Here is a 17176-nt window from a genome sequence, read left to right as displayed (position 1 = left end):
AAACAAATAAGTCATAGAAATGTAATGCACAGCAGGGTGACTGAAGTTAATTATACTGTATCGCATATTTGAAAGATGCTGAAAGTACATTTAAAATTCTCATCACACCTGACCAGGCGGTGGCGCAGTGGATAGAGCGTCAGACTGGGATGCAGAGGACCCAGGTTCGAGACTCCGAGGTCGCCAGCTTGAGCGCGAGCTCATCTGGTTTGAGCAAGGCTCACAAGCTTGGACCCAAGGTCGCTGGCTCAAGCAAGGGGTTACTCGGTCAGCTGTAGCCCCGTGGTAAAGGCACATATGAGAAAGCAAGCAATGAACAACTAAGGTGTCACAACATGCAACGAAAAACTAATGATTGATGCTTCTCATCTCTCTGTCCCTGTCTATCCCTCCCTCTGAATCTCTGTCTCTGTAAAAAAAAAAAAAAAAAAATTCTCATCACAAGAAAAAAAAAATGCAAAAATGCTGTAACTAAGTATAATGATAGATGCTAACTAGACTTTAGTGTGGTGATCACTTTGCAATACATACAAATATTGAATGACTATGTTGTATACCTGAAACTAATACAATATTATATGCCAATTATACCTCAATTAAAAATATTAAATTTGAGGATATGCATGCTGTTTGGCCCTGCAGTTCTATCTCTGAGTGTTCTTAAGAGAGTTGCTAATAGTATAAAGATGCACATTATTTTAGTAGCAAAAACTTGGAAACAACATAAATATACACCAACCGCAAAATAGATTGTGGTGTATTCATTAAATAGCTCTTAAAGTAAAAAAAAAAAAATAATTCCCTCTATGTCATGAATAAGTCTTGGAAACACTGTTGAATGGAGAAAGCAAACAAAAATCCAACTATCAATATTTGCATTATCTCATAGTTAATTTATTAAAATGAAATTTAAATAAATACTCAAATTTTAGCCATTTAACTAAATCTTGAACTCTTTTGATGCTTATTATTACTGTTTTACACATTTCAGTAAAATAAAATCAGACTAATTCACTGTTCATACCCCTGGAAGGCACTGGGATCTAACAATAATTGAATTCTTTACTTGGAAAGATACTCTCTTATTTATAACTTAAATTACAATATATAGGCCCTGGCCGGTTGGCTCAGCGGTAGAGCATCGGCCTGGCGTGTGGGGGACCCAGGTTCAATTCCCGGCCAGGGCACATAGGAGAAGCGCCCATTTGCTTCTCCACCCACCCCTCCTTCCTCTCTGTCTCTCTCTTTCCCTCCCGCAGCCAAGGCTCCATTGGAGCAAAGATGGCCTGGGGGGTTGGGGATGGCTCCTTGGCCTCTGCCCCAGGCGCTAGAGTGGCTCTGGTCGCAGCAGAGCGACGCCCCGGAGGGGCAGAGCATCGCCCCCTGGTAGGCAGAGCATCACCCCTGGTGGGCGTGCCGGGTGGATCCCGGTGGGGCACATGCGGGAGTCTGTCTGACTCTCTCTCCCCGTTTCCAGCTTCAGAAAAATACAAAAAAAAAAAAAATTACAATATATAGAAATTCAGTTGAGATAATTAATGGGAAAGAAAGAATTCCTTAAAAAGAAGCTCAACAAAGTGAAAATGTCATACCAAAAAAAGGCTCAATAATAAATGTTAAATAAAAATTCCTAGCACACTGAGAGAAGGCAAAGGCCTGAGAAGTGTTCAAAGAACACCTAAGAGCTTAGCCTCCCTGGCCCCAGCCTAGCAGAGAAGGAGATAAAACTAATTTAATATTTCTTGGGCTTCAGATTGTATTGTACACTGAAGGAACACAGGATAAATTATTTAGACTGTTTCATCCAAGACTGGCAAAATCCCAAGCTGTCATAAACAGGATTTAAAAAGCTTGATGCTGCATAAATAATTTATAGTGTCTAAACCAGAAAAGTTCTAAAATTGAAAGCCTGCATCAAATAGAAGACTATCTAAACCACAGGGCACTCATCTCCCTTCAGGAGCTGACTGAGATATTTTATAGAAAGGTCACCATCATAAATAAAAGCACAATATTTCATCTCTTATTTCTTTTTTTTTCAGAAATATAAACCAAATATAAGATATTAAAGAGATCCCATAGCAATCTTTAAGTAAACAAAAACAACAAATATGCTACCTACATGCTCTTATATTTATTATGTGAACTGCACGCAAAAGGTATTTTTCTTTTGTGTAAGGATCTGGTTAATTCTGTATTTACCCAAATTCTATATCATAAAATATACCCATAATACAATGTACTTTTAAAGTAAAACGAGAATTAAAAACCCCTTGGAGAGAAATCTGAATACAGAAATATCTAGATTTTTATTAAAGTGTTTTAACTTTTACATTTTCTTGCCCACAACTAATATCATATTATTGTAATGGCTTGCCTTTATCAAGTGTACCCAAAACATTCAACCAGATTTATATGAAAAGATCTCTTTCTTCCCAGGCTCATGTTGTACTGGTTTATATAACAATTTTACTTAGATTACATGATGATAATAACAAATATAACTGACAAACAGGTTTGGGAACAGCCCGCTTCATCGTCAGGAGGGAGGCATACGCAAACACAGCAGGCCCCCTGCCGAGAGCTGACCACATTGGCACAGCCACCGCATTTCATGAGCATCAGTCAAAATGTTTTGCAAGGAAAATAAAGAACATTGGTTTACCTGGCAAGTTTATTAAACAGAGGTCATATAAGAACACTTCCACAGTATAATACGGAAAACAGCTACTATGTATGGAGTGTTCGTTATGGACCTTGGCACTATGCCAAGTGCTTTACTGACCATCTGTCTGATTTAAATATGTCAGCAGGCAGTGAGATGTGTTCCACGTGATAGTGTCCCTAACACACAGGCAGATTAATTTTTTGTTTCAAGCGTGATCAAGGTAGACTTTCGAAAGTTGCTTTGCATTTAAAACCTACATAACATGGCACCAAATGACCTGACCAATCTTATCTTTCACTCCTCTAATATCTGAACCTACTACTCCAGCAAGAAGATCTAGCCAGCATCCTCACAACAGCCCTGTGCCCTCCACCACAGTGGTTGAGAGAGAGCTTCGGACTCATATTGCTTGGGTTGTCTCCATACTGTACACTTAAGTTGCTTAGCCTTTTTGAGTCAGTTTTCTTATTTGGAATAAAAATGGGAATGATGCAATAATGAAGATAATTCAATATCTCCCTCATAAGTGAGATACTGCCTATAAGGTATCAGTACAATGCCTGGCACATAATAAGTACTCAATAAATGCTGACTATTATTATTGTTTCAAAATAGTGTTAATTTTAAAGATGTTTGAGAACTGATGGGCATTTTCTTCAATTTTATTCTGCCATTTAAAATAGGATGCTTTGAATGAATACCTAATGTCTGTGGTATGTACTAGAATATATATTTTTAAAAATATTTCTAAATCCCAGACGAATTTACAGCATTCTAAATAAAATAAAAACATGCATTTAGGATTTTGGCATCTGACATGAGGCACTAATATTTAGCCTAGGGGTCAAGTAAACAGTCAAAAATAGTCAACAGTGATAAAGTATTACTATGCGGCAAACACTTTATTTGGACTATCTCATTCAATTTCCAAAAAACAATAAAGTAAGCATTGCCCTTTGTTTCATGTGAAGAAAATGAAGCTTTGAGCACTTATTAACTTGCCCAAGGTCACGTAGCTGGTGAGTAACAGAGTCCAAATTTTAACTTAGTGTGAGGCCAGGGCCAAATTTTTAAAGCTCAGTGCTAGGCTGCCAGGATTCTTCTGTTCTGAAGACAAACAATGGCAAGGGCTCCTATGGAGACCGAAGACCTTTACAGACCAATACTGAAGACTGCAATTCCTACTGACAGTGTTCCCTCCATCACTACCCAAGTGCTCCTGTTTTGAGAATATGGGTGATTCTGCGATGTACTGGGAGGGAAAGGGAGCTGTGAGTCAGGAAGTCAGGGAAATCTGGGGTGTTATCAAATCTTTGTGGAACCTTTTCTCGTTGAGAGAGATCTGTTTTAGGACAATGCCTGATGCTAGTGGCAGAAAAGATGCTGAAAACTATAAACATTTCATAATAATCTGCTAGTTAATATCCTACACTATAGGGTCCATAGTTACAGTAGTGGGGGTGGAGTACAGAATAGGTTCTGACTAGCTACTAATCCTTAAGCTTTTAATTATAATTATTATTGGGCTTTTATTACTATAATTATTGCTCCCATTACCACTTTTGGGTCTTTATTAATGTTATCTCTTCCTCATGCTCAATCCCTGACATTTTCTATCACTTAAATAAATCTACCAAAATATACCCAGTCCACCCCTGGCAGCTTTTCCTGATTATACTAGTCACCATGATGGCTCTGAATGTGAATTCTCATAGCAGTCATCGTCCGATCACGTTTCACACCACTAGTTCTTTTTTATGTACACTATTCTCTGTTTATACAGAGATTATAAATTCTTTGAGAACTGCATTATGTCTTATATATCTCCTCACCCTCAGTATCTTCCTTTTATTTATTTTTTAGGTAAGAGGAGAGAAGATAGTAAGGCAGACTACCGCATGTGCCCTGACCAGTATCCACCCAAGCAATCCCTTCTGGGGCCAATGCTCAAGTCCCGAGCTATTTTTAGAGTCTGACTGAGGCTGACACACTTGAACCAATGGAGCTATTCTCAGCACCCAGGGCCATGCCTGGACCAATTGAGTCACTGGCTGTGGCAAGGGAAGAGGAAGAGGAGGGGTAGAGAAGCAAATGGTTGCTTCTCAAGTGTGCCCTGACTGGGAATCAAACCTGGATGTCCATTTGCCAGGCCAACGCTCTTGAGGCATCAGCCAGGGCCCTCAATATCTTCCTAGCAAGACAGTCAATCAAAATATATTGACTTAAAGAAGACATACAACAGCGCAGCAGCATGGAGTAATCAATTAGCTTTAGGATCTTTCTTAGGCACTACTGTGACCCACATACCATAGAAGAGGAAATGGTGGCTGTAGCAGTTGTGATGGAACAAGTGAGGAATGGCGGTGATCTTCATCATTGAAAAGATTTAGGATTTCCCTCTGAGGTCCTGAGAGAAGATATTTCAGTCAGTCCATTCTTAGAACAACCAATCCCAAAATGAGTAAACAGAAGAAACAAAGCCTTGACTTCTTTCTAATTTATTAATGCTAGAGACCCTTCAACATAGTGTGAATTAGGAATTACATGCCCTGCATACGAGGTAACAGTGACAGCACACACAGCACATCATGCTGTCCAAAAAAAACCACAACATCAAAGAAGCCAAGGCCGGATGTATTAGCTTATTTCGCTCTAAAAGTAGAGCTGAGCCTGACCTGTGGTGGCGCAGTGAATAACGCATCGACCTGGAAATGCTGAGGTCGCCGGTTCGAAACCCTGGGCTTGCCTGGTCAAGGCACATATGGGAGTTGATGCTCCCAGCTCCTCCCCCCTTCTCTCTCTCTGTCTCTCTCTCTCCCTCTCTCTCCTCTCTAAAAATGAATAAAGAAAAAAAGAAAAAAAAAGATTTTTAAAAATAGAGCTGATTAGTATCAGACCTCATATGAGGATGTCACTCTCATTTCTTGCATTGTCTCTCTTTGAACAACATACAAATGATTACAAAATATGAAATGCCATGGCATTTCATGAGTATTAGTCAAAATGTTTTGCAAAGAAAATAAAGAGCATTGGTCAATCTTGTCCTTTAACGGTCAATACTTTTAGTGTCCCTAGGCTCTAAAAAAAGGTTTTTCAATTATGGTTTACATTTAATATGCTTTTGTATTAGCTCCAGGTGTGGTTTTGTGGTTAGACAATCATACATTTTACAAAGTGTTTCCTCTGATATTTCCAGTATAACTTTTAAAACTATGAACCTGTTAGAAGCTCACAAGTAAGTAAAAGAAGATAATGTATAATGAGGTGGTAAAAAAAAAAAAAAGTCTGGATTCTGGATACATTTTGAGGATAAAGCCAGTGATGTTTGCTGACAGATTTGTGGTTGAATAGCTGGGGGTGAGGGTGAGGCAGGGGTGAATACAGTTCAGTTGTGGATGTGGTCAGTTTGGGATTTGTAAGACATCTAGGTGCAGAGGATAGGTAGAGAGTTGGCTATATGAATGGGGTTTTCAGGAGAAGAGGTCTGGGCAGGACATTTGCATTTAGGAGGTGTCAGGTTTTATAACCATATGACTAGGTCACAGAGAAAGTAAAGACAGTCCAAGGAGTGAGCCCTGGGGTACTGAGAAGGTCAGTGAGAAGAGGCAGAGACAGTAAGGAAGTCTGACAGGAGAAGTCAAGCAGGGAAGTAAGAGGAAAACCAGGCAGGTTGCCAGCGCTGGAATACATAAAAAAGGGAAGCTCAAGAGAAACATCTGTCCCAGCTGCAGGCATTGAATGAGCAAAAAACATTCAATTGTATTTAGGCACCCAGATTTGGGGTTGTTTCCTAACACAGTATAAATTATGCTAGCCTGACTGATTCAGTTACTGATACCACAGGTGAGGCACTACCATAACAATAAACATCAAATATGTAACACTGGTTTAATTACTGGACAGCAAGTGAAGAAATTGATATCAGAGGCAGGAAAATGGTAATTCATGTTATGTGGTTGCAAACTATTTGGTATAACTATCAACTGGGAAACAGATTGTGTCATTATCCTGTCATTCCAGAGGTAGATGTAGAAAAACTAAAGTTGAATTCTGTGATATGTTTCTGTGGATAGTATTGACAAAATATTACAAGAAATGGATAAGAAGTAGGAATGAAAGAATAAAAAAATGAGTACAGAAGTTCAAAGGATTATAGGTTAGAAGAAGTAACAAATTTTCAAACAATAAAAAGTAAAATATAAAATTGAGAAGTGTTGAAGTAAGAAAAGCTCATTAAAACTCAGTCTTAGCAAAGATCAGAATAAGGGTATAGTTGCCATAACCACTATTAAAACCTCTGAGGAGTTAAATGTCATAAGGTAACCCAGTAAATTCTTCTAGTTGTGTAAAAAGCATAAGAAAATGCTAATTGGTGCCTCTCACAAAAGTCTAATAGATGCCAAATCTTGAGCTACTAAATTTCTTCAGAGATGAGTGCTCCAGTTTCCTGCCCGGGAAGTCAAAACCCGTGTAGGAGCAATCTCAGCTGAGTGAGGAAGGGGGAGAGCTGGAAGATTTTCTATTCAACATGAGCACTTTTATTTAACCTCGTTGTTCTTTAAGATGACACCCAAAGTTCTACAGAATGAACCTCCATTCTCCTTCTCAACACAAAGAATGTAGCTATTATCATCTCCCAACCCATGGTGAGCCCGTTACTTTTCATCCCTCCTTTGTATCATTTCAGTTGATTTACAGGAAAGAACAAAGGTAACCATCGGTATCCAATCTACCATATTTAACTGGAAGCCTACAGTACCCATCACCTGAACTCCCTCTTCCTCTCCAGTGCCCTATAAACCATTCTCAGTACCACAGCCAGAATGAGTCTTTGAAACACAAGCCATATTCTTTCCTTATATTAAACCCTCTAATGCAGGGGTCGGGAACCTATGGCTCACGAGCCAGATGTGGCTCTTTTGATGGCTGCATCTGGCTCGCAAAAAATCTTTAATAAAAAAAATAATAACGTTAAAAATATAAAACATTCTCATGTATTACAATCCATTCATTTTCTACTGCTCATGTTCATGGTTGCAGGTGGCTTGAGCCAATCACAGCTGTCCTCCGGGACAACACCAAATTTTTATTGGATAATGCCTAACGTAATGTTGTATGGCTCTCACAGAATTATATTTTAAAATATGTGGTGTCCATGGCTCTCTCAGCCAAAAATGTTCCCGATCCCTGCTCTAATGGATGTCCACTACATTAGCATCAAATTCAATGACCCCAATCATAGTCTACAAGTCCACATGTGATCTGAGCCTTGTGTATATTTTGATCACATCTCCCATTATTTTTCCCTTCATCTTCTGTTTAAGCTACTGTAGGTTTGTGAGTGTGCCTTGCACATGCCAAGTTCATTTCTACCCTGTGTCCTTTTCTCTTGCTGCTCCTTGCAGAAATCTTCTGTCTCTAAGTTTTTACTAAGCCAGTTATTTTTCATTTAGTTCTCAGATCAAATATGACCTATTCAGAGATATTCCTGACCATACAGAGTATTTCATCTATGAGAGCCTAATTCCACCCCACTCCCAGTCTGGGTTGTCTTATATTTTTAAAGGTATTAAGCCTGTAATTTAAAACCTACAAACAAAGAAATCGCTAGGCTTATATGACATCACCAGAGACAAACATTCAAGGAAGAAACAATATCAATCTTTCACAAACTCTTCCAGAAAGTTAGAAAAAGAGGAAATGCTTCTCAACTCTTTGTATGAGGTCACTATAAAGCAAAATCTAATGAGCATTATAAGTCAAGAAAATTACAAACTAACCTCTCCTGAGCCTGGATGCAAAATCCCTAAGCAAAATCTCAGCAGCAAATTAAATCCAGCAATACATAAAAAGGATAGTACACATCACTACTCCAGGGATTATTTCAGAAATACAAGATTAGTTTAATAACTAAAAATCAATCTGTGACTCTCCCACAATAACATAATAAAGGAGAACCATATGAGCAGATCAATAAATGCATAAACACATTTGACAGAAGGGAAGTTCTTCAATCTGATACTAAGTCTCTACAATAACACTATAGCATCATTTCTATTGGCGAATCCTTGAAAGTTTTTTTCCTCTAATATCAGGAATGAGAATAAGGTGTCCCTATCATTACTTCTATCTAACTTTTATCCTGGAGGTTCTATAAAATGCAAGAGAAAATAATGAAGGTTGGAAAGGATAAAAAATAATTCACTTGGAAATGCTATGATTGCACACTTTAGAAATCCAAAAATTTCTATCAAGTATGAGAATCAATAAATGAATTTTGCAAGGTCAAAGATGTGAGTTCATCATTTAAAACAACTGTATCTTTCTAAGCACCAAAAGCAAACATAAAAATATAAAATTTTGAAGTTACACTATTATAATTGTATCGACAATAATATCAAGAAATATTTTACATCTGTATTTTTGAATAAGGAATCTTGATGTCTTGCTCACAACACAATGTGTTTTAATGGTTAAATGAATACATTTAAATGTGTTTTACATGCAATGTGTTTAAATGGTTAAATGAATACATTTAAAACACACATCCTGTGTGCCCTGACTGGGAATTGAACCTGGGACTTCCACACACCAGGCTAATGCTCTACCTCTGAGTCAACTGGCCAGGGGTGTGCAGCAGTATTTGAAGGTGGAACAAAATCTTCATCTCAAGGGTAGCCTGAGAGTTTTTCAGATGGATAGAAATACATTATTATTAGAAAATATCTACCCTTTCTCTTAAGCACAATAGCTATAATTCTAAATAATTTTTTCATTGGTTTCAGAGATTCTAAATGCCAAGTGTGACCTTGGGCAAGATACTTCATTTCATCAGCTATAAGGCAAGGATAATGGTTCCTGGCTCATAGAGTTGCCATCACTTAGAACAGGGCCTGACAAAGAATAAGTACTATATAAGTATTTTAAAATAAATAAGTAAATGCCCTGGGCAGATAGGTCAGTTGGAGAGCATCATCACGAAGTGCAGAGGTTACTGGTTTGATCCCGGTTAGAGCACATACATGAAACAAATTTTCCTGTCTCTCTCTCTCTCTCTCTCTGTCTCTCTCTCTCTCTCCCCCCCTTCCATTAAAATCAATAAAATAAACATTAAAAATCTTTTTAAAATAAATAAGTAAATAAAACTGCTGATCACTGTGCTATGAATACTTTAAGCATGTAAATTGAGAATAAGAAATTCGCAATAATAATTAAAAGACTCTTGGACCTCCTGTATTCATATTAGTGACACTAGGCTACCTTGTCATGACAAATCCCATTGAACAAGATTTCCTTCCAAACACTATACTCCTCATTCCCATCATTTGAGCAAATGTCCTAAACTGTTTTTTGCAGTTCTAAAGCTCTTATTTAAGAAACATACCTTAACACAGCTCTAAGGTATTCACCTGATCCATACCCTCAACCTTTAGAGGACTGAGGCTTTTCCAGATGTATCACAATGGAGTGGCCTGTTGAATTAATTGTCACTGCCAGTCATCTCTGCATGGAACCAAGAGGCAAAGCTCATCTTATTTATAACGTACCACCTACTAGGCCCTTCAAAGCATCAGAGGAAATCCATGATAAATAATAAAACACACAAACAGAATAGGCCCAAACTAGCTCTCAACAATATACATGCCCTGCTTGAGAGTAGGGAGGAAAGAAAGCATTTTATAGTATATTCCAACAGCACACTACCACAAAAATTCCATTAAAAATTATATATATATATATATATATATATATATATATATTGTTTCACCAAAATTGATGACAGTTTTTTTTTAGATGCAAAGCAAAATAACTATTCTAAAATAGCATAATTCTGAAATAGTATTCTATAGTTATTTATGATTGTTTTCTTTTTCTTCACATTCTCTTCGTTCTACCTATTTGCTATGGACTCACTTGATATGCTGAAGTCCTATCCTCCCCCCACCCTCAGGTAATGGTGTTTAAAGATGAGGACTTTGGGAAGTAATTAGGTTTAAATAAGGTCACACGAGTGGGGTTCTTATGATAGAATTAGTGCCCTTATAAGAAGAGACACCAAAGAGTTCCCCCTCTCTTCCCCTCCTCTCTCCATAAGACTATGAGAGATCCAGTTCTGTTTCTGCTGATAAACCCTATCACATAAATATTCCATATTCTTATTTTACTATTTGTCACAAGAATTTTGTAAGGTGAGATTATTACTGTTCTACTTTATAAAACAACAACTAAAGCCTACATATCAGGTTTACTTGCTTAAGGTTACCCAATAAAGTTAGTATATGTATGCACATATACATGTAAATACAACACACACACACACACACACACACACACAAATATAAAATCCATCTAGAAAAATGTCTGTATTCAGACAGATTAAAATTGTATAGAATCTTAAGTCTGTCTTTTGTGTTTGTGTGCATGCATATCTGGTTATAGGAAAGATCACAAAAACAATATACTGGTGCTCAATATTATTTGAAGAGAACTGACTTTGTGAAAGCAGAACATGCATCTCACCAGTTCTAATTTGCACTGTTACAATAGCACCTTACAAACCTTTTAAAATGAAATCTAAGATATGCCAATAAAAATCGCACAAGAAACAAACATAACTGTTCAAAGAAATCATAACTTTAAAATAATTCAAAATACTTCTTGTAACATGAGATCATTTTGTACTTTTATATTAATCCACACCCACAAGACTTCTTTTAAGGGAGTAGCAGACTTTAAGACCTGAACTCCACAGAGATGTGCTCAGAGTAGTGATAGTTTTACAGCTGCTATCATAGGATCCAATCTCCCCAGGATGCAGGAAGCGAACCTTGCACACAGAAGCTAACTTCTCCACCTCAGGCTTGATGAATTAATTCCCTATCAGCATAAAACTTCCTTTATATTTTTCTTTGGCAGCATCACTCGAATGCACAGTCAGCTAAGGATGTCAAGGAACTAAAATATTAGTGAAAAGAAAGAAAATTGAGGCCACCAGGTTCTTCTCAGTCACAGACATAAAATTTTCCTTAAAAACGATGATACAGAAGAAAAATTGCCTATATTTATATGAAAGATGCTCAATATCATTAGTCATTATGGAAATGAAAATTAAAACCACAACAAGATACCGTATGTAACAATAAAATGGCTAAAATAAAAGAGTAACATTTTATCTGTAGGTATTTGGTAAAAAAAAAAAAAAACAACAACAGATTTTTAAAAAGCAGTAAGGATAAAAGTTGTGAAAATCACCATCATTATCCTGACCCGTGGTGCCCCAGTGGAAAATCAACATCAACTTAATGACCTAATAAATAAGGTATATATTGTCTTTTTAAGTGCACATGGAGCTGTATGCTGTGTCATAAAACAAAACAATCTTAACAAAGTAGATTCTCACAACTTGATTTCAAAACTACTTCATTTCAAACCTACAATAATCAAGACAATTAGTTTGGTGTAAGAGTAGGCAAATAGACCAATGGGTGGAAGACAGATATAACCCCACATTCATATGATCAACTGATTTTCAAAAAAGTGCCAGAGGAAAAGTAAAATCTTTTCACTAAGATTTGGTGGAGCCACTGGATAGCTATAGAAAAGGAGTCACATCCCCTAATCTATGCCATATATAAAAATTAAATTGATACCAGATATAGATCTAAACATAAAAACTAAAACAATAAGCTTCTAAAAGTGTATATAACATACTGTTTATAGCCTGAGATAGGCAAAATTATTCAGGTCACTGAAAACATTAGCCATTAAAAGATGATAAATTATCCATCATCAATATTAAAATTTTTCTTAATCAATGGAAGAAAGTCTTAAGACTTGAACAGACTGGCCACAGACTTAGAAAAAATATTTATGACACATATACTTGACAAAGGACAAAGTAATATAAAAATTGACAAGACTTAAATACTTAATAAGGGAGATATTAAGAAGGCTAATAATGCTCATTAGTCATTAAGGAAATGCAAATTAACATGACCATAAAATATGGCTATACACTCACCAGAAGGGCTACAGTTATAAAGGCTAACAACACCAATTGTTGACAAAAATGTCAAGTAATCAGCACTATCCTACATTGCTGGTGAGAGTGCAGAACTGTACAATCACTTTGGAAAATAATTTGGCAATGTCTCCAAAAGCCGAATAAGCTCTTACCATATTTTCCAGCAATTCTACTTCTAAATATTTACCCAAGTGAAAATATATATACCTCAAAAAGCTTTGTACAAAAATATCCTTGGCATCTTTATTTATAGTAGTCAAAAGCTAAAAACAACCCAAATATCCCTCAACAGGTAAATAGATACGCGAACTGCAGTATATTTATAAAATGGAATACTATTCAACAATAAAAAGGAATGAATAACTAACACACACAAAAGCATGCATGAATCTCAAAAATATGCTGAAAGGCGCCAGACATACAAGAGTCCGTACTGTAGGAATGACTTTCTAGAATAGGCAAAAATAATTTGTGATAAAAACTATTCAGAGCAGCCACAGCCTCAGCAATTGTGGAGGTTAACTGAGAAGGGATATGATGAAAATTTCTGGGATAGTACAAGTATTCTGTATCTTATTAGGATTACATAGTTAGATTTCGTGGGTGAAAGAGTTTATTAAAACTCACTGAACTGTAACACATAAGCTCTGTGTGTTCCATAGTGTTCATTTAATGCTATAGAGAAAATCAAAGGCTAATGTGTTATTTCCAAAATGTAAACATCCATGTTGGAAACAAGAAGGTATCTGCTATAAGAAATTTGTGGTACCTTCAGTTTTTCTAATCACTGGAATAGCTCTCTATTTATGGATTGCTATATAAAATCTTACTCTCTTTTTTAAAGATGATTTCAATTATAAAACCTGATTTAAAATTTTCTTAATTAATTTTTTTTTTAGCATGAGAGAGAGACAAATAGGGAGAGACAGACAGGAAGGGAGAGAGATTAGAAGAATCAATTTTTCATTGCAGCACCATAGTTGTTCATCAATTGCTTTCTCAAATGTGCCTTAACTGGGAGGCTACAGAACAGTGAGTGACCCCTTGCTCAAGCCAGCAACCTTGGGCTTCAAGCCAGTAACCTTTGGACTCAAGCCAGTGATCATGGGATCGCATCTATGATCCCACTCTCAAGTCAGTGACCCTGTACTCATCAAGCTGATGAGCCTGCACTCAAGCCAGAGACCTCAGGGTTTCAAACCTGCGTCCTCTGAATTCCAGGCTGACACTCTATCCACTGCACTACTGCCTGGTCAGGCTAAAACCTGATTTTTGACCAATCATTTGAAAAGCTGTTTGATTCCTTACTCTGTCAAAGTTAGGACTTCAATCTTGTCTTCATACCAGGCTATTATAGTTAAGAAAAAAAAAAAGTTGTGATAAAGGGTGATAGAAAGAGACTTGACTTGGATTTATGAACATAAAACACAATATACAAGTGATATATTATTGAATTATATAGCTAAGACATTTAAATTTTAAAACCTATAAAATTTTATTAAGCATTGTCACCCCCAATAAATTCAATTTAAAAACTTGAAAATTTCAGCCTGACCTGCGGTGGCACAGTTGGTAAAGCATCAACCTGGGATGCTGAGGTTGCTGGTTCAAAACCCCGGGCTTCCGTGGTCAAGGTACATATGGGACTTGATGCTTTCTGCTCCTCCACCCTTCCCTCTCTCTGTCTTTCTCTCTCTCTATGTCCCCTCTCTCTAAAATGAATAAATAAAATAAATTAATTAATTTAAAATTTTTTTTAAAAACTTGAACATTTCAAACTTAAAATAAAATATTAAGGCCCTGGCCAGTTGGCTCAGTGGTAGAGCGTCAACCTGGCGTCAGGAGTCCTGGGTTCGATTCCCAGCCAGGGCACACAGGAGAGGTGCCCATCTGCTTCTCCATCCCTCCCCTCTCCTTCCTTTCTGTCTCTCTCTTCCCCTCCCGCAGCCAAGGCTCCATTGGAGCAAAGTTGGCCCGGGCACTGAGGATGGCTCTGTGGCCTCTGCTTCAGGCGCTAGAATGGCTCTTGTCGCAATAGAGCAATGCCCCAGATGGGCAGAGCATCGCCCCCTGGTGGGCATGCCAGGTGGATCCCGGTCAGGCACATGTGGGAGTCTGTCTGACTGCCTCCCCGTTTCCAACTTCAGAAAAAAAAAAAAAATTAAAAAAAAAAAAAAAAAATATATATATATATATATATATATATATATATATATATATATATATATATTAAAACCATATGTGGAATATAAATTCTTCATAAAAATTTTAAAATGTAGGTCCTGGTCAGTTGGCTCAGTGGTAGAGCATCAGCCCAGTGTGTGGAAATCCTGAGTTCAATTCCTGGTAAGGGCACACAGGAGAAGTGACCATCTGCTTTTCTGCCCTCCTTCTCTCTTTCTCTCTCTCTTCCCCTCCTGTGGCCATGACTCGATTGGTTTGAGCACATAGCCCAAGTGCTGAAGATGGCTCCGTGGAACCTCCACCTTAGGCTCTAAAAATAGCTTGGTTGCAAGAGGCCCCAGAGGGGCACAACATCAGCCCCAAATGGGGACTGCTGAGTGGAACCCCATCAGGACACATGTGGGAGTCTGTCTCTGTATCTCCCCTACTCTCACTTAAAAAAATTTAAAGGTAGTATTATATTCAACATAGTAAGTATATAATTTTCTTAACCTCCCATTTAATATTTAGTATGTGTAATGCTTTCAAAGTCTTGATAGTTTAAATAATACTATTTATATTATTAAATATATATTATAATATTTTAAATGTTATTTTAAACAATATTATGATGAACATTTTAGTAATATAAATTTAAACTATAGTATGTCTTCTTGCTAATTAAAAAAACTACATTATTTCCCTGAGCCTAAAATTGATGTGTTCACAGATCTGGCATGCCAGCGCACATATAAATTTTAAAATTTTATATCTGATGTTTCTCTACAAGCAAAATTTAAATAGAACATTGAAGAAATTATCCAGATTTATGGGGGAAATAATTAAAAGCATATTTCTACCGCAATTATCCACATTTGCTATCTATGGTAATGCTATTACAGATTAACTTGGCAAGATTATTACATTAATAAGTTCATCTGAACAATTTAGAGCTTTAAAATTATATATTTAAATTTAAATTAAATAAATATCAGAGAAGATATGAGGATGAAGATAGGAAATTGAGAAAATAAAAGTTAAAAAATTGGTCAGAATTTCAAAGATCTACTCTATAGCCAGATGAAAAAAATAAAAGCTTAGGCAGTGATATAATTCAGAAAATAGTGGGAAAGGAGAGTTGAGGGTGGGGGAAGAAAGGAAAGGGAGGGAAAAGAAAAGAAGGGAGAGGAAGAGGAGAAGAGACTTTTTCTATGAATGACATAATATCTGACCTAATTTTTTAGGGAAACTTCTAGGTAGTGATGTAATATACCCCACAGTTATCAGAAGCTATATATAAAATGTGCCTTGGGGAATATCATCAGATCATGCAAATGTCCACAATGATCTCTCTCTCCTGCCTTTCTCTTTCTGCCTAACATGTCCCATATTTCCACAAGTTAGATTACAATTCATATATGAGTTCACGTGGTATAGAAAATAAGAGCTAATCTTCTAGCTTTCTATTCTTAGCATGACAGTAATAGCACATTTAGAAGATCAACCCATTGTCTTTGGATTAAGTGAGAGCAGCTAAGCTACTCTAAGAGGAGCTACCAAACAGATCTATTAACAAAAAGTGTTGAAAAGAAAAGGCTCTACAGGGACGGGGAGAACATATAAAAAAGACTTCAGTAGTCAAATGGTTACCACTGACCTGTGTGGGTTAGGTCATAAGTGGCAGATCCCAGGCCAGAAGCAATCTAAAACAATGACCAAGGACCAGTAAACCAAAAAGATGAAGGTAGGAAGAGAAGGAGAAAGAAAAGAAAGAGGAAGCGGAGGGTGTATGCACACACTACTAGCACATGCTGTGTATGAGGGGGAAAGTCTGTCTGTGCCTGCAACAGCAGTGAACATACAACGAGGAGCTGCATGTGAAAGGCAAATTTCTGTGTTTGCAAAAGGGTAGCACTGATTCTTACTTTCAGAAATAATTTATTTTGGCCCTGGCCATCCAGTTGGCTCAGTGGATAGAGCATTGGCCAGGAGTATGGACATCTTAAATTTGATCCCAGTCAGGGCATACAACAGAAGCAACCAACTGTTTCTCTCCCCTCTCTCTCCCCTTTCTCTCCCAGTGGCTTGATTGGTTTGAGCGTAAGCCCTCAGCACTGAGGATAGCTCGGTTGATTTGAGCATTGGCCCCAAACAGAGGCTGTGGGATAGATCCTGGTCAGGGCACATACAGGAGTCTGTTTTGCTATCTTCCCACCTCTCACGTAAAAAAAAGAATAAGAATAAAGAGAAGGAAAAGAAGAAGAGAGAAAGAGAAGGAGGGTAGGAGGGAGGGAGAGAGGGAGGGAGGGAAAAAAAGAAAG

Source organism: Saccopteryx leptura, chromosome 7 (genome assembly GCF_036850995.1).
Source record: "Saccopteryx leptura isolate mSacLep1 chromosome 7, mSacLep1_pri_phased_curated, whole genome shotgun sequence".
In the NCBI taxonomy this organism is placed as follows: Eukaryota; Metazoa; Chordata; class Mammalia; order Chiroptera; family Emballonuridae; genus Saccopteryx; species Saccopteryx leptura.
This window is presented reverse-complemented; position numbering follows the sequence as displayed.